This window comes from Leucopleurus acutus, assembly GCF_964270905.1.
Source record: "Leucopleurus acutus genome assembly, chromosome: 2".
NCBI lineage: Eukaryota > Metazoa > Chordata > Mammalia > Artiodactyla > Delphinidae > Leucopleurus > Leucopleurus acutus.
Window position 1 is genome coordinate 132,637,416 of NC_139143.1, and position 25,240 is coordinate 132,662,655.

The 25,240-nt window shown below is 36.9% G+C and overlaps 1 pseudogene across 1 annotated transcript in view; it reads left to right on the forward strand.

The window, feature by feature from the left end:
- The first annotated feature begins 1,364 nt into the window (after positions 1-1,364).
- The window catches only part of LOC309974522 (histone H2A.V-like), an 83,453-nt pseudogene continuing 59,577 nt past the window's right edge, over positions 1,365-25,240 (forward strand). Inside the window, exon 1 of the transcript in view lies at positions 1,365-1,488. The product of the transcript in view is annotated as a histone H2A.V-like (transcript). The remainder of the gene's footprint in view (positions 1,489-25,240) is intronic.

A 25,240-nucleotide genomic window follows, 5' to 3' on the forward strand; every position in this document is an offset into this window, starting at 1 on the left:
ATTTGGTAGTGTATATATGTCAATGCTACTCTCTCACTTCATCCCAGCTTACCTTCCTCCTCCCTGTGTCCTCAAGTCCATTCTCTATGTCTGCATCTTTATTCCTGTCCTGCCCCTAGGTTCATTAGAACCTTTTTTTTTTTTTTTTAGATTCCATATATATGTGTTAGCATACGGTATTTTGGTTTTCTCTTTCTGACTTACTTCACTCTGTATGACAGACTCTAGGTCCATCTACCTCACTACAAATAACTCAATTTTGTTCCTTTTTATGGCTGAGCAATATTCCATTGTATACATGTGGCACATCTTTATCCATTCATCTGTTGATGGACACTTAGGTTGCTTCTATGTCCTGGTTATTATAAATAGTGCTGCAGTGAACATTGGGGTGCATGTATCTTTTTGAATTATGGTTTTCTCAGGGTATATGCCCAGTAGTGGGATTGCTGGGTCATATGGTAGTTCTATTTTTTAGTTTTTTAAGGAACCTCCATACTGTTCTCCATAGTGGCAGTATCAATTTACATTTCCACCAACAGTGCAAGAGGGTTCCCTTTTCTCCACACCCTCTCTAGCATTTATTGTTTGTAGATTTTTTGATGATGGCCATTCTGACCGGTGTGAGGTGATACCTCATTCAGAATTGTTTTTAATTCAAATTGTGCAGGTTGCAGGTTAAACAGCTTAGATGCAAATAGGGCTAGCATTAGACTTTACACTGTGGTGTTAGGTGTTATTCAGCAGTTTCTCACCCAGGAACATAGGAATGGTGCTGCTTCTGTTCTAATGTTGACAACCTTTAAGTGTCATTATTGCTTTCTCCTAGAGTATCTATGGTTTTACCTTTCCTACAGCACCAAGGACAAATGAATAGCCTTCTCTAATGACAGCAGCTTGTTAACACTGAGTTGCTGTGAACTTGAAGGTCCACTATCCAAAGGTTGCACTCCTATTATATCCTACCATCAGCCTCCAAAAAAAATCCATAATATTGATAATAACTTTAATGCATATCATCTATCTCCCTATAATAATTTCCAAGAAACCCTGCTAAGATACTTCATAATTAGCACATTTATCACCTTTTCTTAGGACACACACACAAAAAAACCCATGTAGTATTTACCTCCATCCATATATGATAATCTTAGATAAGGCCATTTAATACCTGGTTGATGGTGGAGGCTAAAATATACTGCCTGGCATCAGGTTGTAATGAAAAACCATTACAAGTTATCAGACATATGATTAACTGGAGAACAGCTATCAGACCTTAGGTAAATGACAGGGAGCCTTCAATTGCACAGCAACAAATTAGGGTTAGCAAGGCAGGGACCAGAAATGAGGAATACTGAGGCGCAATGGCAGCCTCCCTTGGCTTGGAACTTAGCCAGATGAAAAATCAATCCTCCAAGGATCATTTGTCACATGTCAGAAGTGCAAATTACCGACTCTTATCAACAGCAAAAGAGGACATTTTTGAAGGTCAGCCATCATGGCAGCTCTAAAAATCTTAGACTACAGAAGGGTTGCACATGAAGCATGGCTCTCCCTGAGCCTGCAAGGTGTTTTCAGCTTTTTTTTTTTTTTTTTAACTTTGGTGGGAAACTGGTCATTTGAATGCCTTCAGCAAGATATGTGCCCTACCTCAGGACAAAAAGATGAAGATATTTACTTACTTTCCAGCTGGTAATGTGGTTGTTTTAAGAAAATGATTCAATAACTTAAAAAAAAAAAGGGAGAATAAGAATTTGGTTCAAGAAAGTCTTTCCATGTCATAATTTATACATAAATACAATGAATGAATGGACTAAGGCATCAGTTTGTTGGATCTCTAAATCCGAACGATTGGTCATAGATGGTCCAGAAGATAGCTGTGCAAACCTCAGGCAACAAATACTGTGGGACTAGGAACAAGCCTAGATTCATTTAAGGAGGAGGCACAATACTTGCCTTGCCTTTCTGAGCGCTGTTGGCATTGCATCTGAATGTCTGTTGCTGCCCCCTGGTGGCCCAGAGATTCCCACACCAAAGCCCCTTTTCTTCCCCCAATAAACACTCACCTGACCCTTGTCCCCAAGGCCTTGCTTTCTTCTTTACAAAGTTACAAGAGAAGATTTTTAAGTTTTAAAAATAATTTTTATATGACACTCCTTTTCAGGCCAAAACAACAAAAACAATTACAACAAATGTTTACAGAACAGAATGTGATCATTTTAAGTAACAAAATCGTATTTACAGACTATATTCATATTTCATTTCATTTCATTTTGGGAGTATGTATGTGTATAAGTGTGTGTATATATATGTGTGTGTGTGTGTGTGTGTGTGTGTATATATATAAAATATCATAATAGGAGCTGCTATTTGTTGATCACTTACTAGGTGCTAGGTGTACCTTCTGCATCATTTAATCACGAGGATTCCATAAGGTTATTTTACAGATGAAGATACAGGCTAAAGGACATGCTTCTGGTTCTGGAGCCCTACAAACAAGAATATATGGGGTACAGAAAGATGAAAGAAGGAAGAGAATGCAAAGAAATAAGAGAAGTGCAAGAATGAAGGATGATTTTCTCTACAAGATCTAGACAACCTTCTTAAATAGAAATTTTCTTTATCTACTTAACTTCCAGAGAGGTCAAGTTCAAGGTCACACAATAAGTGCAAAACCCAGCGTTGAATCCAGATTTGCCTAAATGCAAAGCTTCTCAATTGTTACAATGGTGATTATAATGGAATTTGGCCAGAGGACTCAAGAACCTCCAAATCCTGTCCTCAATAAGCCACCTCCTCTCCCATGGGATCCCTTAGGGAATATTATACATAGACAAAAATGGCTGTCAAAAGAACTACTGAACGCAAACTGAAGTTTACTAGTTTCCTAAGCAAGTCTAGACGACAGGGAGGATTTTTGTGCTTAGGCTGAAGGTAACCTAAGTTTAGACACAAAAGACTACAGAATATCCTAGATCCTAAGGAAAAGGGAAATGTGAGGTGCAGGAAGAGCAAAGATGGAAAAGATGGCAAAGAAATAAGAGTTGCTACAGGAAAAAGAGCAATTCTCTACAACGTGGATGCAAGATCTAAACAACTTTTAAAATAGTTTCTTTGCCTACTTCTGCCTCTTCTTTTTTCCTTCATTTGGCACCTCTGTTCTTGGGTCCTCAATGTTCCTATCTACTGTTTCTAAGACCTTGATTATACATCTGATTCAAATTTTAATCCCCACACTTCCTCCCATCTGATGGTCGATGCTCCAAAATTACCTAACTCCTTCCCACTCTCTAATTAGAACCTAAGACTTTGGTTTTGCCTGTTTGTTCAAAGCTGGAGGAAAGCATCCTGATTGAGAGAGGCTGTGCAGTGTGGTGATTGAGAGTGTGTCCTCTGAGCTGAAGTCAAAGCTCTGTAACTTACTAGCCATCTAAATTTGGACAAAGTCTCAAACATCTCTGGGCCTCAGGTTCAATACCTGTGGGGATGATAATTATAGCATCAATCTCATTTATTTATTACAAGGATTAAATGAGTTCATATGTAAAATGGATTTACAACAGTAGTTGGCACAAAGCAAATCTATATAAGTATTTGATATAATTTACTTCTAAGGAGGTTAAAACAAATATCTTCTTTAACAGTCCAAGAGTCATCTAAATTTATGTTCAAAGAGGATACATAATAACTCCAATTAATGTTATTATATATATATAATAACATAATAACATTATATACATAATAACATAACTCCAATTAATCATAAGTAGTAACAAATTTTAGTTGCTGTAATAAATGAAGCAGAAAAAGTCAGGTCCTGTGTAGGGGAAATATTCCTTGTGTAAGTGATGGTGGAAGGGGGGATATGGAAGCAGACACTTTAAAGATGAAAGATAACATATGATAGGCAATGTAAGGTAAATGCTTAATCTGTGAAATGCAGAAACACCTCTAAATATTTTTTTTCATTTTTCAGACAATATTTATTTTCTACTTCTTATTTTTTCTAAAAATTCCTTAGTATTTTTTCCCAACAGCTTCCAAGGAAACTGAGGACTATGTTGCCAGTTGCAGCAGGATGGAGAATCTGTGGAGGCTCTTTACACCCTCTATCTTGTAAAAGTGGAGCCCAAGAGAAGAGAGGTCAAGGGATTTACACTACTCAGCTACTTCAGTTTTTGTTCAGTGGTAAGTAAAGCAATTCTAATACCAACAAAGGAAACCAAAATGATGGTTTCTGTAAATAATGACCACCCACGAGAGAACGGGAAGAGAGGGGTCATACACAGAGAGAAGGGCAACCAGGAGTGAATGTCTAGAGCAGGGATCATACAGCCAGCCTGAAATGACATTTTATAGCAATGCAGTGAAGAATACTCAGTAAGTTAACAATAACCTAAATAAAATAACAAGCTTCAACAATGAACATAACTTGCCACATTTCACTTAAATTAGGTTTAGCCATTTATCTTCACCTTGAAAAGAAAATCTCTACAATTCCTGTGATGTTTCCTGAGAAGGAAGCAAATGAAAAGAATCTTACATACTCTTAAACTAGGTTAAGATTATAATCATCACTTCCCTCATGCACAAGAAACACAAATGATTTTTCCTCTCCACAATCATGGGTCTCTCCTTTACAAAGGATTCTGTGTGTCCCTCCATTTCTGAATAATTTTTATTTAATTTGACTCAATAAGGAGCCAAATCAATTTGAGCCATTTTTACTACACAAAAGATTCTAGATCTCTCACTCAAACATTTTCTTCATTTTCTTGAAAATGTAGGCCATCTATAACACTAGTCTGAATTACTTTAGGAGAAATAGTATGAGATTTTCTATTAAAGTCCAGAAAAAAATAGATTTAATGGGACCAAAAGATAAATTTTAGCATTAAATTAATATTTTATCAATCCCAATGTAAATATAATCAAAATATCTACCTTCCTTGTATGTTCATCTTAGTTTCTGTCCTTGGATTTTGCATACCAATTAGTAAGTGATGAATAATGGTGGTGGTGATATTTACAATAGCATTAAAATTCCATCAAAAGGAAGAGGAACACAATTCAATTATAACTATAATTATACTTATAACAGCATTTATAAGTATAATAGCAGTTCGTCTCACAACTCTAAGTGTTATCAAATCTAGCAAAAATCTTAAGTCTGTAGCTAATTAGCACAAAGCAAACTGAGATCTGGTACTAGATACTTACATAAATTAAAAAGTCAAATCCAAATAAAATTTCCAAAATCTATCTTGACTTTGGCTTCAATTATCCTGTTGTCTGTCTATATTGATCAAATTAACAGGACCCATGCTAAATTTCCACTTGACTTAGCACTATGTACACATAGCCTATGAGTCTGGAAACATAGCTTTATTGTACATAAAGTCATCTTTTGGTGAAAGTTGCCCTGGTCAGCAATGCTGGAGACATGGCCAGGAAATCAAAAGGCCCCCATTGTGAATCCAGAGAGCTTACTCTCATCACTGATGATTCAAGTTCTAGAAACTGGAACTGTGATTGGATCAGGACTCAGAAGAATCCCAAAGTTCCATTAATCATTTCAAGGACACTCAGAAGACCCTCGGAAAATTCCTCTTCCGGTGCTTCTATAAGTTTGGCTACAAAATTTTCTCTGTTGGGAAAGAGGTGGGATTGCTTATAAAACTTGTTTTAAGAGCATGATTCCGTAAGATTCTTGTGGAAATAGATGAAGACCAACCAAATGAAAATAACCAATAGCTATTTGTTCAGAGCTTGCTATAGCAAAGGAGTCAGCCACTGTCATCTGGGTTTTGGTAGACGCTTAAAGGCAGGCAGAGTTGGATAGCTTTATAGTAGAAGAAAAGGAAAGGCTTCAGGTATGTCCTGATTGTATAATAGTTCTGTTGGCTTGGGAAGCTGTAGGTGGGCTAACTAGAAGCATGGCATCCCTATGTGATTGGCTAGGGGAGCATATTTAGCTTTCTCTGGTTGATTCCAAGTTGGAAGTGGGGACAAAAATCAGAGAAGCTGTCAGTTATTAATCAAGTCCTGGCCAATTTGGGCTGATTGTTAAAGAATTTATTGTGTAGCTTCCTGGATTATTACTAGAGATAGAAGTCTGACTTCCTACAAGTCTGACTTACAGCAGGCTGGCTCCCTAGGCTGTTTATTGTAGATAAGGGGCATAACCTGGGAAGTTTGCTGCAGGTTGTGGGTCATTTTATAAATGGTCTGGCCATCGTTCTCTTTGTACACTCATTCTCTCATTCCAAACATAATTTCCCCAAAAGGAATATAACTAGACATATTGCAACAAAGTAAAAGAAGGTAAGGAAACATGTAATACAACAAAATTTAATGAAAGTTCCTTGTCCAAAATTTTACTTGCTTGTCATTTTAATGTTTTTATTAGAGAATAAGGAAGGGCCTGGGAAAGAATCTGTTCCCTGGAATCTCAAGTGATGTAAAGAAATTTCAATGATGTTTGTATTAGTTGTATTACTGCTAAACTGCAGCAAAGAGACCCAAAAATACAATAGCTCAAACAAAATAAAGTATCTCATAACAATCCAGATATGTATACATGATCCAAGATAGAACATCACCATCATCATCATCATCATTATCATGTTTATCATCATCATCTATCTTTCTGTGGGTCTATCTATAATGGGAATTCTGCTTTCAAAGCCATTCATGACTCAGGTTCATTCATTCTCATTGTCTTTCACTTATTGTTCTTATACATTCTTGTGTGTTGTTTCCCTCACCTGCATGGTCATGACTGGCTCACCATCCCACAGAAACAGGGAAAGAGAAGTAGAGGGAAAGCAACTTTCTTTAAAAATATGGTGTGGGGAATTCCTTGGTGGGCCAGTGGTTAGGACTCTGTGTTCTCACTGCTGAGGGTCCAGGTTCAATCCCTTGTAGGGGAACTAAGATCCCAAAAGCCGCATGGCATGGCCAAAACATTTTAAAAATTAAAAAAATAAAAATATGGTGTGGCTACAATGGAATACAACTCAGCCATAAAAAAGAATGAAATTTTGCCATTTGCAGTAACAATGGATGGACTTGGAAGGCATTATGCTAAGTGAAATAAGTCAGAGAATGATAAATACTGTATGGTATCACTTAGATGTGGAATCTAAAAAATACAACACACTAGTGAATATAACATAAAAGGAAGCAGACTCACAGATATAGAGAACACACTAGTGGTTACTGGGGGGGAGGAGCAAAACAAAGGTGGGGGAGTGAGAGGTACAAACTACTGGGTGTAAGATAGGCTCAAGAATGTATTGTACAACACAGGTAATATAGCCAATATTTTGTAATAACCGTAAATGGAAAGTACCCTTTAAAATTGTATGACATTTTAGGGCTTCCCTGGTGGCGCAGTGGTTGAGAGTCTGCCTGCCGATGCAGGGGATGTGGGTTCATGCCCCTTTCCGGGAAGATCCCACATGCTATGGAGTGGCTGGGCCCGTGAGCCATGGCCGCTGAGCCCGCGCATCCGGAGCCTGTGCTCCGCAATGGGAGAGGCCACAGCAGTGAGAGGCCCACATACCGCAAAAAAAATAAATTAAAAAAAAATTGTATGACATTTTAATTTTAATAAAATTTTTAAAATATGGTGTGGAAGTTCTACTCATACTTATATACCACTGGACACGGCCTGGTCACATGGTCAAATGTAGGTAAAGGAAAGCTTGAGAAATGTAGTGTCTAGCTGTACTGTCAAACTGACTAAGAAGAATTCATCACCAAAAGGAAGAAGAAAATAAAAACGAGGAAAATGAGTGTTCTCTGCCAGAGATATCATAATGGCTATGCATTCAAACAATGAGAAAGTTATGAAAGAGCACAGAACACCTCACTCTCTTTGGAGCATTGTCCTGTCAAGCCCATGAGGCTTGGTGATGGGTTGCAGGCAAATCCACAGCTATCTGCTTCTTCGTCTTAGGGATTCCAAAGTTTCTCAGGCATTGATATAAAAAGCTTGCTCCCAGAGGGCTGAGAAGTGTAGATGATATCTAAATATTATTTAATGCTTTATTGGGTTGTAGAAAGAAAACAGTAGAAAAATCTTTACTTGTTGTCTGTCCCTTGGTGTCCTGAAAATTATTTCAGACCTAGCAAAGAGAAGGGAGGAATGCCAGATTTGACTTTTCTTAGGTATTTTATTTTTTCTTTCTTTTTAAAGATTTTTTTGATGTGGACCACTTGTAAAGTCGTTATTGAATTTGTCACAATATTGCTTCTGCTTTATGTTTCAGTTTTTTGGCCATGAGGCATCTGGGATCTTAGCTCCCTGACCAGGGATCGAACCCACACCCCCTGCATTAGAAGGCGAAATCTTAACCACTGGACCACCAGGGAAGTCCCTCTTAGGTATTTTAGCTTCTTTTCTCCTTGATAGCTAGAAATCAAATAATAATAATATGTCTAATAAATTTTGGAGTACTCTGAAAACTGCAAATATAAAAGATACAAGCACTATTTATAATTATGTCAAAGAAATTGAATAGTTTCAATCTGACTAATAAATCAAGTACCAGACCTCTGTAATTATGGCTGTTCCAGGATTAAGAATGTTATACCTATCAAGTGTAACCTGCCCCACATGTATTGTCCTAGAATGGTTTTCACCTGTTAGGCGACAGAGTATGTCTCATTTTAGTGTGCATGTGGACACAGGTGAGAGATCCAAGTGCCAATGTATAGAGTAAAACACTGATTCCTCATGCTTTAGAAAAGAATCTGTTACGGGGGGACAGCTACAAGAGGGTCAGCACTCTGGGCCTCATATGTATAAAAGGCCTCAAATTTAGACTTTTAAAATTATCTCCAAATGAAGTCATGCATAAGGATGTTTTATCTGTATATGTCTTCCAGGCATGTAAATTTTTTCAAGTAAAATAAAATTTGTACAATTTTGACTTTTTAAAGATTTTTCAACACACTGGGAGCCACAAATGTTTATGGGTGGAAGATCATAAGATCCTATCAGGATAATGAAACCCCTCAGAACAGAGTGAAGTTTGCAGTGGCAGTGTGATTTACCCTGTCTCTTCTAAAATGTTCTCTAAACCACGGCCAAAAAATATAGGTAACAATTGTATTGTTTTCAGAGAAAGTTAAAGATAGGAAAATATCTTGTCATGCTATACATGGAAGGGAAGAGGTTTATTTGAAAATTTAAAAAATTTTTTTATATGTATGACTTTGACACAGGTTTAAAACATCACATTGTCCTTATCCTATGCAGCTCTTGCAAAATACATTAATTTTTGTCTTCTTTCAAATTACTCTGGAAATTGAGATGGCCATAAATATTGGCATCAATAAGAATATTCTGAACTAAGGCCAGAGATTTAAAATCTTTGAAAAGAAGATTTGTTGACCTGGAGGATGCCAGATGGGAGAATCCATCATCTACCACATACAGTGAGCAAATTCCAAGTGCAAATGTGTTTCAGGAACATATCATTTTCCTGATCTAACTCTTTCTTCTCTGTTTATACTCAGACATGTCAACCTTGTTTTGGGAACCAAAACCTCACTCTTTTTTTTTGTACACTTTATTTTTTTAACTTTTTATTTTATATGGGAGTATAGCCGATTAACAATGTTGTGATAGTTTCAGGTGCACAGCAAAGCAACTCAGCCATACATATACATGTATCCATTCTCCCCCAAACTCCCCTCCCAGCCAGGCTGCCACATAACATTGAGCAGAGTTCCCTGTACTATATCGTAGCAAAATCTCACTCTTACATCCCTTTTCTCAAGAATAGAGTATTTCCTATTCCAATTTAAGACTATGGATTCCTAAGGTAGTCATTCCTACAAGAATAAACAATATAATCAAGGAAATCTGAAATCAGGACTGCTATTTCAAGCTCTTGTGTAGCTAACAGGACTTCTGACTAATCCACAGGAATAACCTCAGGGTAACTACATAACAGAGGGAAGGAAAGATTTTATGTTTAAGATTAGAAGTTCTGGAAACCAGATCAGGAGCATGACAAAATACGTGGTACACATGAGAGATAGATACAGGATTTTTAAAAGTAAAAAGAAAGAATTAAAGAAAGAAATGAGGAAGGCAGGGAGGGAAGAACAAAAGCAAGGAAGCAAAGAAAAGGAAGGAAGGTGCATAAAGTAACACTTTCAAATAATACTGGAAGCATATACACTCTGGATCAACAGCTTTCATATTTTCAGGGCTTCATGTGTATTTACAGGTAGATTAAAAACTCTGTTTTCTAGGCACAATTTTTGTTTATTCTGAAAGTGACAAATAGAAATCATCCACCTCTACCTGAGTTATTATGTTGAATAATATTTTAAAGTTGTATTTCAGTTTAGTACAAAACAGTGAGGGTGGAGGAAGAGCTGGTGATGATACACATGCCATGTGTATTCTACCACCTTTTGGTTCGTCTTGTGATGGGCACATATGCAAGATGGCTGACCTAGGTGAGAAATGCAGTCTATGATCATTCATGATTGGGAGATTCTGTGTGAAGATAAATGATCCCTATAGGTATCTGTCCCTTTGTCCTCATATTCTGACACTGAACTGGTGGTTTTCTTCCTATAATAAAAGTAATGATTGATGAGGTAGGTTTAGAGAAATACTAAGCCACCATTTCAGAAACAAACTCCTCTTTCTTATGTGCACCAGGACAATGATTCCCAATTTGGGATGACACAGGGGAGAGAGGTCTAGGAGAATTACCTGGAGAGCTATTTAAAATTGTACATTATCTCCATCACCTACAGTTGAGAAATTGCTTCTAAACCCCTAAACTCTTAGACATCAAAGCTCTTCCGTGTGCAGGACTGCATTAAGGCAGAGTGCACTAAAGAAAACCGCAAAACAAAAGACTCAAAGCAAGAATTCTTCCTCTTTTTGTTTTAAAAATACCAAAAAAAAAAAAAAGGAAGAATATGCATTAGCTCTACTAGCTATTATACAAAATCCTGTAATTTAGTCAAGGGGCTGTCTACCCAGCCACACATTAAAATCTTCTAGGGAGCTATTAAAATACACTCTTGCCCTGACCCATCCCAAACCAATTTAATCAAATCTTTGGGGATGAGTTCAGACCTCTATAGTTTTTTTAAACTCCCGGGTTATTATAATAACCTGTCAATAATAGGCAATACTGAGAACCACTGAATTAGAGCAATTAAATAGCATAAGGATCATAAATTGGATATAAATTCTAGTCCCAGCTCTGCTATGGATTTGATTTGCAGTCATTAGTAAGTTACCTAAATTCTTGGATTCTTACTTTTCTCAAAGTTAAAGCAAGAGAATTGAATTAGATCATTTAACAAACACTTTTTTTCCAAAGGTACATCAGATACATCTTTAACATGCCTTAAAGACTCCCTATCTCCTTCACTGATTTGGGCCAAGTCTGCTACTCTCGGCTTCCTCTTCAGCCCTAGTGAACCTATTTTAGCTCCTGAACACCTGCAAGCTCTCTTTTGCTCCCTAGTCTTCACACATTGTAGCCTAACTAGGAAACACTCTGGGCCCTCTCTCTCCTCACTCAATGCAGTCAGTAGTATCTGTCTAATCACATACACTTTTGACTTAAGGCTGTTCTTGTGATCATAGGGTCCTTAAAAAGGCAGAAGATGGGGTTTCCCTGGTGGCCCAGTGGTTGAGAGTCCGCCTGCCGATGCAGGGGACACGGGTTCGTGCCCTGGTCCGGGAAGATCCCACATGCCACGGAGTGGCTGGGCCTGTGAGCCATGGCCGCTGGGCCTGCGTGTCCGGAGCCTGTGCTCCGCAACGGGAGAGGCCGCAATGGTGAGAGGCCCGCATACCGCAAAAAAAAAAAAAAAAAAAAAGGCAGAAGATGAACATTGATGGACCCCGGTACAATAAAGTAATACAATTATGTAATAAATAAAACTCTGAGCTAGACATTCCAAAATGTGGGTCTTACCATCACATTCTGCTCTAATTAGAAAGCTGACCAAACATAATCCAGTAACTTCAACAACTTAACCTAAGTCTCAGTTACTCCCTTATGTGACTTGTAAAGTCATTTCCAGTATAAGCATATCACAGATGAGAAAGTGCTTTAAAACAGTTTTTAAATATGAACTAAAATATCATTAACACATACTGGAGGAGATGAAATAGAATGCAGCCATGAATTTCCCTAGGGGGATGAACCTGTCATAAATAGAGTCTTGAGCAATGACCATGAGGTCACTTTTGAAACAGAATATGGTAAAAAGTTTGACTTGTCCACATTATTTCTCATTCCCAACAACTACTGCTTCTAAAAGGTCATTTTTGGAAACGTCAGGAAATGGAAATATATGCATCAGAAGAGACTGAAAAAGAGGATCTTCTTTCCCATAAACTCTACAAATGAGTACTCAAGGTCCCAGTGAGGAAAGACCTTTAAACTCTCCCCATCTTCTACATCAGGATAATAACTGTGGGAAGGAGTGGAAGTACAGATCATATTTTAAGAAACAATGGGGCCCATAGGAGCAAGGAGAAGAATCTTGTAATACTTTCCCAGAAATGCTAGACAATTACATTAGGGAAAGCATGTTGTATAATCATAATTTAGATGCAGGGCCTGTTCTCAGAACATTTAAGAAGTAGAGTGTATTCTTATTCCCCTTCTATCCTTTACCATCTATTTTTCACTTTCTGGAGCCTCAATAGGCACAGAATGATATTGGGTTACTCCTAGCAGCTCAAGGCAACATATTGTGATGCCCCCCCCCATAAGCCCCAGCCCCAGCTTTCCCAATTTACTCATTCCTTTATGCTATTACAGGAAGCATGAAGAACAACAACAAAAACCCCCAAATCAAAAGCAAAATAAGCAGTGTCTGTCCCAGCTAGAATATTATAATCTGTTTGTGACTTAAAAAAAAACAAAGAAATGAAAGGCAAGTATGTGGAATTCACAGGGGATACAACAGGTGGCAAGTGGGAGGTTTGGTTTTAGGTAACAGTGGGAGCAGTCTATTGTCACAGGAGGAAAAAAAGAGCATGTGGGTAAGAATGAAAGGGTGGTGGAAATTTGATAGTGGACAGATGACCTAGCTGTATTATGATGCTTCTTATTTGCTTGGGAAAGAGGGATACTGAAGGTTAATGGAGAGAGAAGCTGTGAAGTCACCTCAGAGTTGGAAAGCAAATTTATTAAGGAACTCCAGAAAGATGGCTGGATAATTCTAAGGCCTCACTTGAGATTTGTGGTCATAAATGCAAAGTGAGACCAGTTCACAGAAGTTTGTCTCCAAAACTGCAGCCACATTCCAGGCTTATCACATACAGTATGGAGTCAGCAGATAAATAGTTTTGCCAGTTGAGTGAGATGGAAGGAAAGCATAACAAGGGAACTGAGGCTGATTATAATGAATGTGATGGACCATGGAGTCTAACCTGAGCAAGGAGAAAAGTGAGAAGGAGGAAACACTGCAGAGTAAAAAAGTGTTGGAGTCAATGAATTGGGAGCCTGGCTGGGATAATAAAATGTTCAGGTGGACCTACTGGAGTAAAGGAGCTAGGAAGGAAAGCAGTAGTGAACAAAAAGTAGGCTGCTTAAAACTGAGGTTTCAGAGGCACTGCAATTACTGATGATGATGATGCCTAGGGCAGTATTTTACAAATTTTTTTGAGCACAATCCTTAGAAAGAAAGGAATTTTACATGATAGTTAGTATACATATACAAATTTTTACAAAACAATGCCAATCCTTAAACATACTCAGTTTTCAATTCTATTCCATTCCTTTTAAAAATTCTACTTAGTAAATTATTTTCCAGCCCTACTGAGGCATCAGAATCTGTAGTGTGAAAAGAAGTGGTCTAGGGTAAGTTCCACAGGGGTAACTAAGGTGGGGTAGAATAGGACAATAGAATTAAGGAAATCATGGACCTCAGGGGCCAGAGTGTTGAACTAAGCATTTTCATTGCTGTTGTAGTCGCCGAGAATAATGACAGAAGTAGTAGTAAAAGAGAAAACAATTAGCCAGATGTAAAAACTTTATATTAATTAGCATTTCCAATAAAAATAAAACCATAATAAATGAGTAAATGAATGGATAATACATTACCCTTTACACATTTCAAATCCCTTTTGTAAGCTGACATGAGTAAATAGATTATAATTAATTAATTCACTAATTAATTAGATGTGTATTCATCTAACAAATATTTGAGAGCCTTCTGTGAGCCAAGGACTGTGCTAGCCTCTGGGCCATTATATATTATGGGGAGGAAAATACCTGGTTTCTACCCTCAGGTAGTTTGTAATCTAGTGTGGAATAAAGACATTGAATAAATAATCACGTAAATAATTAAATAGAGTTACAACTTGTGATAAGAACAATAGAGTGCTGGGGGGAGAACGTGGATTAGAAGAAGTGCTATCTGAAGAGTCCTCTTTGAAGTAATGATGTCTTAGCTGAATCCCAAAAGATGAGTAAGAGATGGCCATATGGTAAATTTTTTATCCTTCTGTACTTTACCTTCATTATCTTTGAAATAAAAGAGATAAAATAATACAATCTCATTTTAAGGACGGAGACTTAAAATCCGTATAGTTCAACAACTCTTCTGAGTCTTTGATCCTTTCTAAAATGTCTCTGCCCAAATGTCAATATCGTGGCAAACTTGCTCTCTTTCAAGGGCAATTAGTGAAAACTTTCTAATTATTATTTTAGATACTTTCTCACACATTAATGCATTCAGTCCTCACAACTACCCTATAAAAAGTAATGTTCTCTAATTTACAGAGGAGAAAACAGATGGAGTTGACCTTGATACAATGGTGATAGTAACCATTTCTAAGACTCATTCTCTGTTAATAGTGGCAAGATTTTTCTCTAATGCACCAATATATGCAAAGCAGCTGCCTAGATTTAAGGGACAGTTACAAGGTCATGGGACAATTTCTTTGAGTAACCATCTGGCCCTGATCCAGCATTAAACTCACATCTGTGACCTCATTTGCAACATGCTCTTGCTAAATCTAGACAAACGATTTAGCAAGAGCTAAATCATTCCTTATTGGCTCTCACTCTTTCTAATCAATCAACCAACACCTATAGACTGTAAATAGGCACTAAAACTGGGAAATCTGGGAATAAAGAGATAGATTTATAATCCTGCTTCCCTTCAAGCACTTACAAATTAATGGGGGGAATAGAAAACTAAGCAGAAGTTTCCAAACCAAGCATACTGAGAAGTGCAGATAAAAGATAAGTAGAAACTGCTACAGGAGCACAAAGGAGCACATACATATTTACTCTAACTCTAGGGGCAAAGACAAAGTTTTACAATCTTTTAAACATTGTTGTCTTTTGATAAACATTCACATTTCAAGTCTCTTCCACACACACAAAAAAAACAGTTCTAAGAAACCCCAAAGGAGCATTCCTCTACTGAGAACTGCAGTATTTTGTTTTTTTACCAGCATTTAATTTTCATAAGTTAAATTACACAAACAATAATTTTTTTCTTTTTCAAAATTAAAAAAGTTGAGCATATTGAATATTTTTTTTAATTGAAGTATAGTTGATTTACAATGTTGTGTTAGTGTCAGGTGTACAGCAAAGTGATTCACTGATATTTTTTCAGATTCTTTTCCCTTATAGGTTATTACAAAATACTGAGTATAGTTCCTGGTGCTACACAGTAGGTCCTTGTTGGTCACCTATTTTATATATAGTAGTGGGTATATGTTAACCCCAAACTCCTCATTTATCCCTCCCCACCTTCCCCCTTTGGTGACCATAAGTTTGTTTTCTATGTCCGTGAGTATATTTCTGTTTTGTATATAAGTTCATTTGTATCATTTTTTAAATTCCCTATATAAGTGACATCATATGATATTTGTCTTTCTCTCTGTGGCTTACTTCATTTGTTATGATAACCTCTAGGTCCATCTGTGTTGCTGCAAATGGCATTCATTCCTTTTTATGGCTGAGTAATATTCCACTGTATATATATACCACAACTTCTTTATCTATTCATCTGCTGATGGACATTTAGGTTACTTCCATGTCTTGACTATTGTAAATAGTGCTGCAGTGAACACTGGAGTGCATGTATCTTTTCAAATTATGGTTTTCTCTGGATATATGCCCAAGAGTGAGATTGCAGGATCATATGGTACCTCTATTTTAGTTTTTTAAGGAAACTCCATACTGTTCATCATAGTGGCTGTACCAATTTACATTCCTACCAACAGAGTAGGAGGATTCCTTTTTCTCCACACCTTTTCCAGCATTTATTATCTGTAGACTTTTTGATGATGGCCATTCTGACCAGTGTGAGGTGATAACCCACTGTAGTTCTGATTTGCATTTCTCTAATAATTAGCAATGTTGAATATCTTTTCATGTGCCTTTTCGCCATCTGTATGTCTTCTTTGGAGAAATGTCTTTTTAGATCTTGTGCCCATTTTTTGATTGGGTTGTTTGTTTTTTTGATGTTGAACTATATAAGCTGCTTGCATATTTTGGAGATTAATCCCTTGCTGGTCACATCATTTGCAAATATTTTTTCCCATTCTGTAGGCTGTCTTTTCATTTTGTTTATGGTTTCCTTTGCTGTGCCAAAGATTTTAAGTTTAATTAGGCTCCATTTGTTAATTTTTGTTTTTATTTCATTACTCTAGGAGACAGATCCCAAAGCATATTGCTGCCATTTATGTCAAACAGTGTTCTGCCTATGTTTTCCTCTAAAAGTTTTAAGGTATCCAGGCTTACGTTTAGGTCTTTAATCCATTTTGGGTTTATTTTTGTGAGTGGTGTTAGAGAATGTTCTAATTTGATTCTTTTACATGTAGCTGTCCAGTTTTCCCAGCACCACTTATTGAAGAGACTGTCTTTTCTCCATTGTATATTCCTGCCTCCTCTGTCATAGATTAAGTGAGAGGAATCAGGCTCCCTGACTTCATGCTATACTACAAAGCTACAATAATCAAAACAGTATGGTACTGGCACAGAAACAAATCTATATCAATGGAACAGGATAGAAAACCCAGAAATAAACCCACAAACCTATGAACATATTTTTTAAACTACCAAACCATCACTCCATGTCTTTCTCACAAAATTCTGCTAAGCTTCTTTGGCAGAAGGATCTCGCCTGTCCTCTTACTAACTACACCTCCTGGAGAATCACTGGGCTTAGATTATGTCAAAGAAATAAAAATAAATAGCAATACTGAGCATTTAGACCAATGCTTCCCAACTTTAACTGCTTCTTAGGGGCTTCAGTATCATATTTAAAATATTCTAATGTCCTGCCTCATGACAGACCAAATTAAATCAGAGTGGTGGGGTGAGAGTAGCACTCAGGAAGAAGGCACTGGATATTTTTTAAAAAATACTTGCTTATTTCAATATACAGCCAGGGTTGAAAACCACTGAAAGAAATATGACTGCTTTTTCTCTTCAGTTGGTCCTTGGAATTTTCCCAGTGGTACTTGGACTTTCCTAATTTGATTCATCTTGGGAGAGGCTACTCACTTCTATTCATCAGTACTCATTACCTCATTAATAAACTTGCAGTCACCTTTTTGCTGATCTCCTTATGGTAAGTCTCTCTACCTGCACTTGGTAATACATTTATTCATTCATTCAGTACAGCAGTCAGTAAGTCAACATCACTGAGCACCCACTCTATGTTTAAGGCAGCGCTAAGAGCATACAATGATAAAGTCATGGTGACTGCCCTTAGGGACTCCCAGTCTAACAGCAGGATTGCACTCTGACAGAGTATGGAAGTATGTATAAGGAGGTAAGGGGCACAAGAGGGGAGCACTAACTGTTCTTGGGCAAGGAACTAAAGAGGACATCTCAAACTTACCAAGGCAAATGATGCTTCAGCGGATTATTATAAAAAGTAGGCATGAAATGTCAATTGTCAGGTCCCTGAAAGTCCATCAGAAAAACCTGATGATCAAACAAAGCTACACTTAATTAGACAGTTCAGTAAGGGATAACACCACCTTGACAAAAGTTTACTAGTATCTTAGAAGAGTGAAGGCAGGGAAAGATAAAGGATTTTGAGACCTGGGCTCAGTGCCTTTAAGGTGGGTCTAGGAAGGCAGGGAACTAGATGGGAATAGGCAGAGTTTATGACATAATTGTGGATTGGCTTTGAAGCCAGTCTAGATGATGAAGCTGTTTGTCTTGGTAAATAAATTAATTAGCTAGTTCATCATCTTACCTTCCAGGAGCATGTATTTCATGGAACAAGTAGCCAAGTTATTTTTGCTTGTCCTCAGTATTATTTAATATAGAGACAAAAAAATATGTCCAGTCCCAGAAATGTTTACCACAGGAATATGAAATGTTGGTTTCAGTACTCAATAAAGGAGATGAAGAAGTAGACAGAAGGGAACTGGGCAATGAGTCAGTATGTGCAAATCAAAGCAATAAAAGCAGAGCATGCTCTAAAAATCTCTTTTGCTTTCTGAATCAAGTCCAAACTCTTCAATTTGGTGTTTAAGATCTTCTAGTATGTGAAACAACTTACATTTTAAGCATTTATTTCCTATTTGTTACTTATAACACAACCAAAAAGAATTAGTCACCATTTCTAACCTTTTGCACCTTTGCAGCACTATTTATGCATCTTCACATAACAGGGATCAAATCTCCGCTCTAACATTTTACCAGCCATGTGACTTTGAACTAATAATTTAAATACTTTGTGCCTATTTTTCAATTGTAAAAAGGCAAAAGTAAAAATAACTACCTCATAGATAGATACCGGTAAAATCATCTATCAACAAACAGGTATCTATTGAGTACCATCTAGTGCCAGGCACTGTTCTAGGGGAAAAGACTGCCCACATTCAAGGAACTTATATATTTTCAGATATGTTATGAAGAGAAATACTGAGTAATGTGATAGAGGGCAAATGTGTTGAGGAGGCAGTCTACTCCAGTGTGGAGATTTAAAAAGATCTCCATGTTCCTTGAGAAAAGAAACCATAATTATGCACTTTTCTGTGACACTTGCAACATTCTTCCACATTGTTGACACCAAAAACCAGTGAGTGAATAAATGAACAAATAAGATACTCATATTGTTACTGTAGAGAATGTACCTTGAGTGGTTTCTATACAAAAGCTTTTACATGACTTTTAAAAGTCATCTTGGTAGAAATTTTACAAGGGTAAGTTAGAATCAGAATAAATTGTTAAATTATAAATATAATTGTTAATATAATTATGTAATTAATATAGTTAGTATAATTATATATTGTATAATTGAATACAATTGTTAATAAAAATACACAGTTATAACCTTTTAGTCAAAATTTAGATGCAAGAGTGATGTTTTGTGTCTGAAATGTCATTGTTAGGGCCTTTTAGAGGAGGCTTATCCTGCTGATAGAGAAGCAAGATAAATCGTTCCTAAAATCAATTATAATTATACAATACTTAATATATTCCCCCCAAATTGATGCAACTTATATCCTTTCTCTCAGGCTTACAGTAAGAATTAATAATCTCTTCTTCACAGAGCAATAAGCTCATTACTCCAGCTGCTTTTTCTAGCCAAAGGGAAGAATAATAGAAAAATCACATTTTCCCAACAAATAATACACAGTGAAAAATATGTCCTTGGGTTCACATGCAGAAGTAACAGAACCTAGCTTCAATTATCTGAATGCTAACAATTTTCCAACCGTTGCAAAAAAAAATTAACTTAACTCTGATTCTTTAACTCCATCCTTATACAGGCTTTTAAAGAAAAAAAATATATATATATATATGTATAATTACTGAATAATAACTATGTACCAGGTACTACACTAAACATTTTATGTTCATTATCTCATTTCATTCCCAAAATACCCATAAGGAGTAGGTACTATTTTATTTCCCTATTACATGTGAGACAACTATAGCTCAATGAAATTACCACATATGCCTGCCTGAATATAATTCAACCCAGAATATCAGAAGATAAGATAATCTTTCATTATCCAAATTAGAATACAAACACAATAAAAAGGAGAATAAAAGCCTGATTGAATATATGTATACTAATAAGAATATAAATTTTAAAAGTAAATATGTGCATATTTGATTTATTTGGTTACATATTTATTTTAAATCACATGCCCTGTAAATTAACACATTATATTTAAAATATTACTTTTTTCCACCTTCAGATTTCATGAAATAAGTTTATTTAACCTCTTCACATGCCTCTTAACATCAAATTCTTATTGACCACTGGAACCACTTTTCTGAGACAGATAACATTTTTCCAAGAATAGCATTTGTATTAAAGTTCTCCAGAGAACCAACAGGAGATTGATAAATAGATGATAACTAGATAGACAGACAGACAGACAGATAGAGATTTACTATAAGGAATTGGCTCATATGATTATGAAGGCTGATAAATCCAAAATCTTCAGGGCAGGTCTATGGTATGGGAGACCTAGTGAGAGCAGATGATCCAGTTGCAAGGCCATCAGGCAGGAAGAGGCGATGTCGCAGATGAAGTCAGGGCAGTTGGCTGTAGAATTCTCTCTTACCTAGAGAAAGATCAGCCTTTTTGTTCTAGTCAGCCTTTCAACTGATTGGATGAGGCCACCCACATTATGAGGGGTAATCTGCCTTACTCTACTGATTAAAATGTTAATGTAATAGAATGTTAAAGTCTACTAAATTAAATGTTCATCTCACCCAAAAACACCCTTGCAGAAACACCCAAAAAATTGTTTAACCAAATATCTGGGAAGCCTATGGCCCAGTCAAGTTGGCAGACAAAATTAACCATCCCACCATTTTAACGTCTAATTTTTCTCTTTCTGACTGGTTTTAAGCAACTTGATTATGATTATCCGTGGAGTACTTTTCTTCATGTTCTTTGTGATTTAGTTTCGTTGAGCTTCTTGGACCAGTAGGAATTTGGAAATAATTACAACCATTATTTTTTAAAATACTTTTTGTGCTACACCCCCCACTGCCTATCAGTTCTAAGATTCCAAATATTACATGCATGTCAGATGGTTTAGTATTATCCTCTAGGCAGCAAAAGCTAAATAATTTGCAGGGCCCAGTGCAAAATTAAAATGAGGGATCCCTCATTCAAAAATTGTTTAAAAATTTCAAGAGGCAACAGCAGAACATTAAACCAAGTGATAACCCCTTCTTAATGTAGAATCTATGTGTCAGGAAAGGTTGCACACCTGTGAAGCCTGCCCCGCTCATTGGTAATTGAGATGTTTTTCATGTTATTTCAGTCTTTTTTGTCATCCTTCATCTTTGATAATTTCTGTTGCTATGTTTTTTAAAACTCACATATCTTTTCTTCTGCAATGTCTAATCTGCTCTTAATCCCATCCAATGAATTTTTCATTTGGGGTATTGTATTCTTAGCTCTGTGAGTACCATTCAGTTCTTTGGTATTTCTAGCATTTCCCATTATGTTCATGTAGTCCTTAGTCAGGGATTTATAAGAATACATGAACATAATAAGGAAATATATATATATATATGTGTGTATACATATATACTGTTTTTAAATCCTTGTCTAATAATTTTATTATCTCTATCATTTCTTGCCCTGTTTTTATTAAGCGATTTTTCTATTTGTCACAGGTCACATTTCCCTGCTTCTTTACATGTTAATGATTATTTTAGTGGATGCTGGACACTGTGAATGTTATGTTGTTCAGTGACTGGATTATATTGTCTTCCTATAAAGGATGTTGAGTTTTGCTTTGGAAACCAGTCAATTTACTGCCAAGTTCACTTGACCCTGTTGGGCTTTGTTAGAGCAGATCTAGATTAACCCTCATTCTAGGTTACAGTAAACCTACTCCTAAAGTATGGCCATTCTGAAGTTTCAACTAAATGTTTAGGGTATTCTAGCTGGTCAGAAAAACAATATCTCTCAACACTGTGCAAGCTCCAGAATCTCTGTTCATCTCAGAAAGCCTTGCATATGTTCTTTGTAAGACCTCATAGTCATCCTGCACATGTATAGCTTAGCATTCAGCCAAAACTCAAGGAAACCCTATGAAGATTCTCAGAGCTCCTTCTCTGTACAGAGAAACACCCTTCCCTGGGACACTTCTCTACAAATTCTAAACACATCAGCCTTCCCATACTGGGATCTCTGTTTCCTGTGCCCAACAAGATCTTTGCTTTTTAGGCTCCACTCCTTTGTTCCATGCCTTGGAAAGGCAAAAAGGCAGAAAACCTGGATGAATGCCAAGTTCACCTCCAGTGTTTCCCTTCTCTCAAGGATGGCTACTCTGCTCTGCAGGTTGCTCAACACCTGAAAACAATCACTTTGTATGTTTTGTCAATTTTATAGTTATTTGTTATAGGACAGTAAATCCCCTCCCATTACTCCCCCTAAGTCAGACTATTCCATCTTTTATGTGCCGTCCTCCAGCCTGAGATCACCTTCCCAGTCCTTTCCTCTTCAACTGCATAGCCCAACTCTACTCCTTTCTGTTCCTTGACATAAATGTGTCCTTGCTCCCCAGCTCATTTTGCTCTTTCCATAAACACCTGTAGATTTATTATCCCACTGACATTTATTATATGTGCTGGAGACAGGAATCTAGGAGAAGGTACAATGGTTTATAGTACTACAGTTTTTTAGAATAGCTTTCTCCAAAACTTGTCCTCAAATTATCTGCATCTTATTTATAATAAATATCATTTCCTGGCAAAGAAAACACATGCTATAATACTTATGAAAATTGTCATTCAAATAAGATGCAATGTATATAATAATTTCCATCTTCAGAGAGTATATAAATGTTTGATTAGATTTCATTTTTTATATACAGTATATGCATGTATTTTTAAGCTATATTACGCACTAAAATAAACTCCAACATACTTACTCAAACGTGTTTTGCAACAAATTTCCAACATATTGGAGGATACCACTTAATAAGGGCTGCCAAACTAACGTGCCTTTGTTTAGTGTCAGAATACAGATCTTCTTGCCAATTCTAAGCACATACTTAACCTTCTTTTAAATGTGCAATTGATTAGTCTTTGTCCTGTTCTTTTTACGAATTGCATATGTTTGCTTCTATAAAGCTTTACAAGCATGTCACTTTTTCACTGGGATCAATCAGAAGTTTCTTCATATACTACAGCCAAAATAAAGCTAAAGAAATAAAATGGAAGCTGAGACTAACAGAAGATGGCAACTGTCATCCATAAAACCCAATGTCAGGTTGTTGAATCCATCAAAACTGTCTCAATGGTCTCATTAACTGACTTATTTTAAGTACAATAAGTGCTAAAAATTTGAATTTTTCAAATCAATCATTATTAATAAAATATTGCTTTCATATATTTATAAGTTTTATATATTGTATGTCCACAGACAATACCATTTTTATTAAAGATATTTCCCTTCCAAAAATTATTTTTGAAAACCACTATTTAAGATGAGCAAAAAGCTTCAATGTTCAGGAAAACCTTAGACTGATTCTGGCTTAAATACTTTGCTTTTTCCTGGGTCTTCTTGTCTTTTTCTTGCCCCTCTGTAGTCTCCTCCCCCCATTTCTACCTCCTGTGACAGGCAGAAAGGCTACTCTTCATGCCATTTTCATAACCATTATTTCAAATAATAGCATAAGTATAACCAAATCTAACTAACATTTCCTCTATTAGTAAATATTTACTTTGTCTTCAATATTTCATTACAGTGAACACCATCCTAAAGATATTCAAGACTATAAATTATTTTTCTTTTTTTAGACTTTTTTTTAATTAATGTATTTATTTTTGGCTGCATTGGGTCTTTGTTGCTGCACGTGGGCTTTCTTTAGTTGTGGCGAGCAGGGGCTACTCTTCGTTGCAGTGTACGGGCTTCTCATTGCGGTGGCTTCTATGGTTGTGGAAGCATGGGCACACGGGCTTCAGTAGTTGTGGCACTCAGGCTCAGTAGTTGTGACTCGCGGGCTCTAGAGCGCAGGCTCAGTAGTTGTGGTGCACAGCCTTAGCTGCTCCGCGGCGTGTGGGATCTTCCCGGACCAGGGCTCGAACCCGTGTCCCCGGCATTGGCAGGTGGATTCTTTTTTTTTTTTTTTTTCCAGTACGCAGGCCTCTCACTGTTGTGGCCTCTCCCGTTGCGGAGCACAGGCTCCGGACGCGCAGGCTCAGCGGCCACGGCTCACGGGCCCAGCCGCTCCACGGCAATGTGGGATCCTCCCGGACCGGGGCACGAACCTGTGTCCCCTGCATCAGCAGGCGGACTCTCAACCACTGCGCCACCAGGGAAGCCCGGCAGGCGGATTCTTAACCACTGCACCGACCAGGGAAGCCCTTTAGATTATTTTCTTATGACAGACTCAAAGTAGTGGAGTATTAGATTAAAACTACTATTTTCTATTTCTTAAAAGACTTTTAGCAAATCATTTCAGTAGACAGTGAGAACCACTTCAAACTGGAAAGCAAATACTATCCTATGTCATCTGCTCAAATTTAATTTCACAGAAAAACCTCTGCCTTTTAAGTCATAGATATTAACCTGTTAGACATTTGTTTTGCATTCCTTGCTCCAGGGAACTTCCCTTACCTCCCCACCACTCCAAAGCTGGTGTTATGTTCCTTTTGGGGGGCCCTCAGGGGCCTCTTTGCTTTAACCTTTTACAGCACTAACTGTTTCATAATTGCTCATTCATTTTTGCTTCATCCCCAGATTTTATGTACCTGCCACCAGAGGCTTTACCTTGTTCACAGATATATTCCCCAGAACCTAGAACAGTGTCTGGCACACAGCAAGGATGCTATAATTTTTGCTGAATTAATTAGTTATCTTTATTAAGGAAGTGACTACATATCCTTTTCCATGTCCTTAAAATTCACAGTTTGGGGGTTTGTTTTGATTTTGTCCTACCAAGTACAGCAATGCTTAGCATATCTCATGGCACACAGACATACAAAAAAATAAGTTTTGAATGCATCAATAAACTAGTTCATTTACTTAAAAAAAGGACATGATATTCCAGAACAAACCAAATCTGATAGGTATACTGTTTTAGGATTTGGGGATTACAAAGAGATCTAGCAGTCAGAGTAAATATTTGCTTACTTGATGTGTCATTCACATTTCAGACCTGAACCTACCATTGTCTGTGTGACCTTAAGTAAGTCCTTTATGCTTCTTAGCTTCAGTTTCTTCATGTATAAAATTATGTGGTTAGACCAGATCATCAGTATGTGTT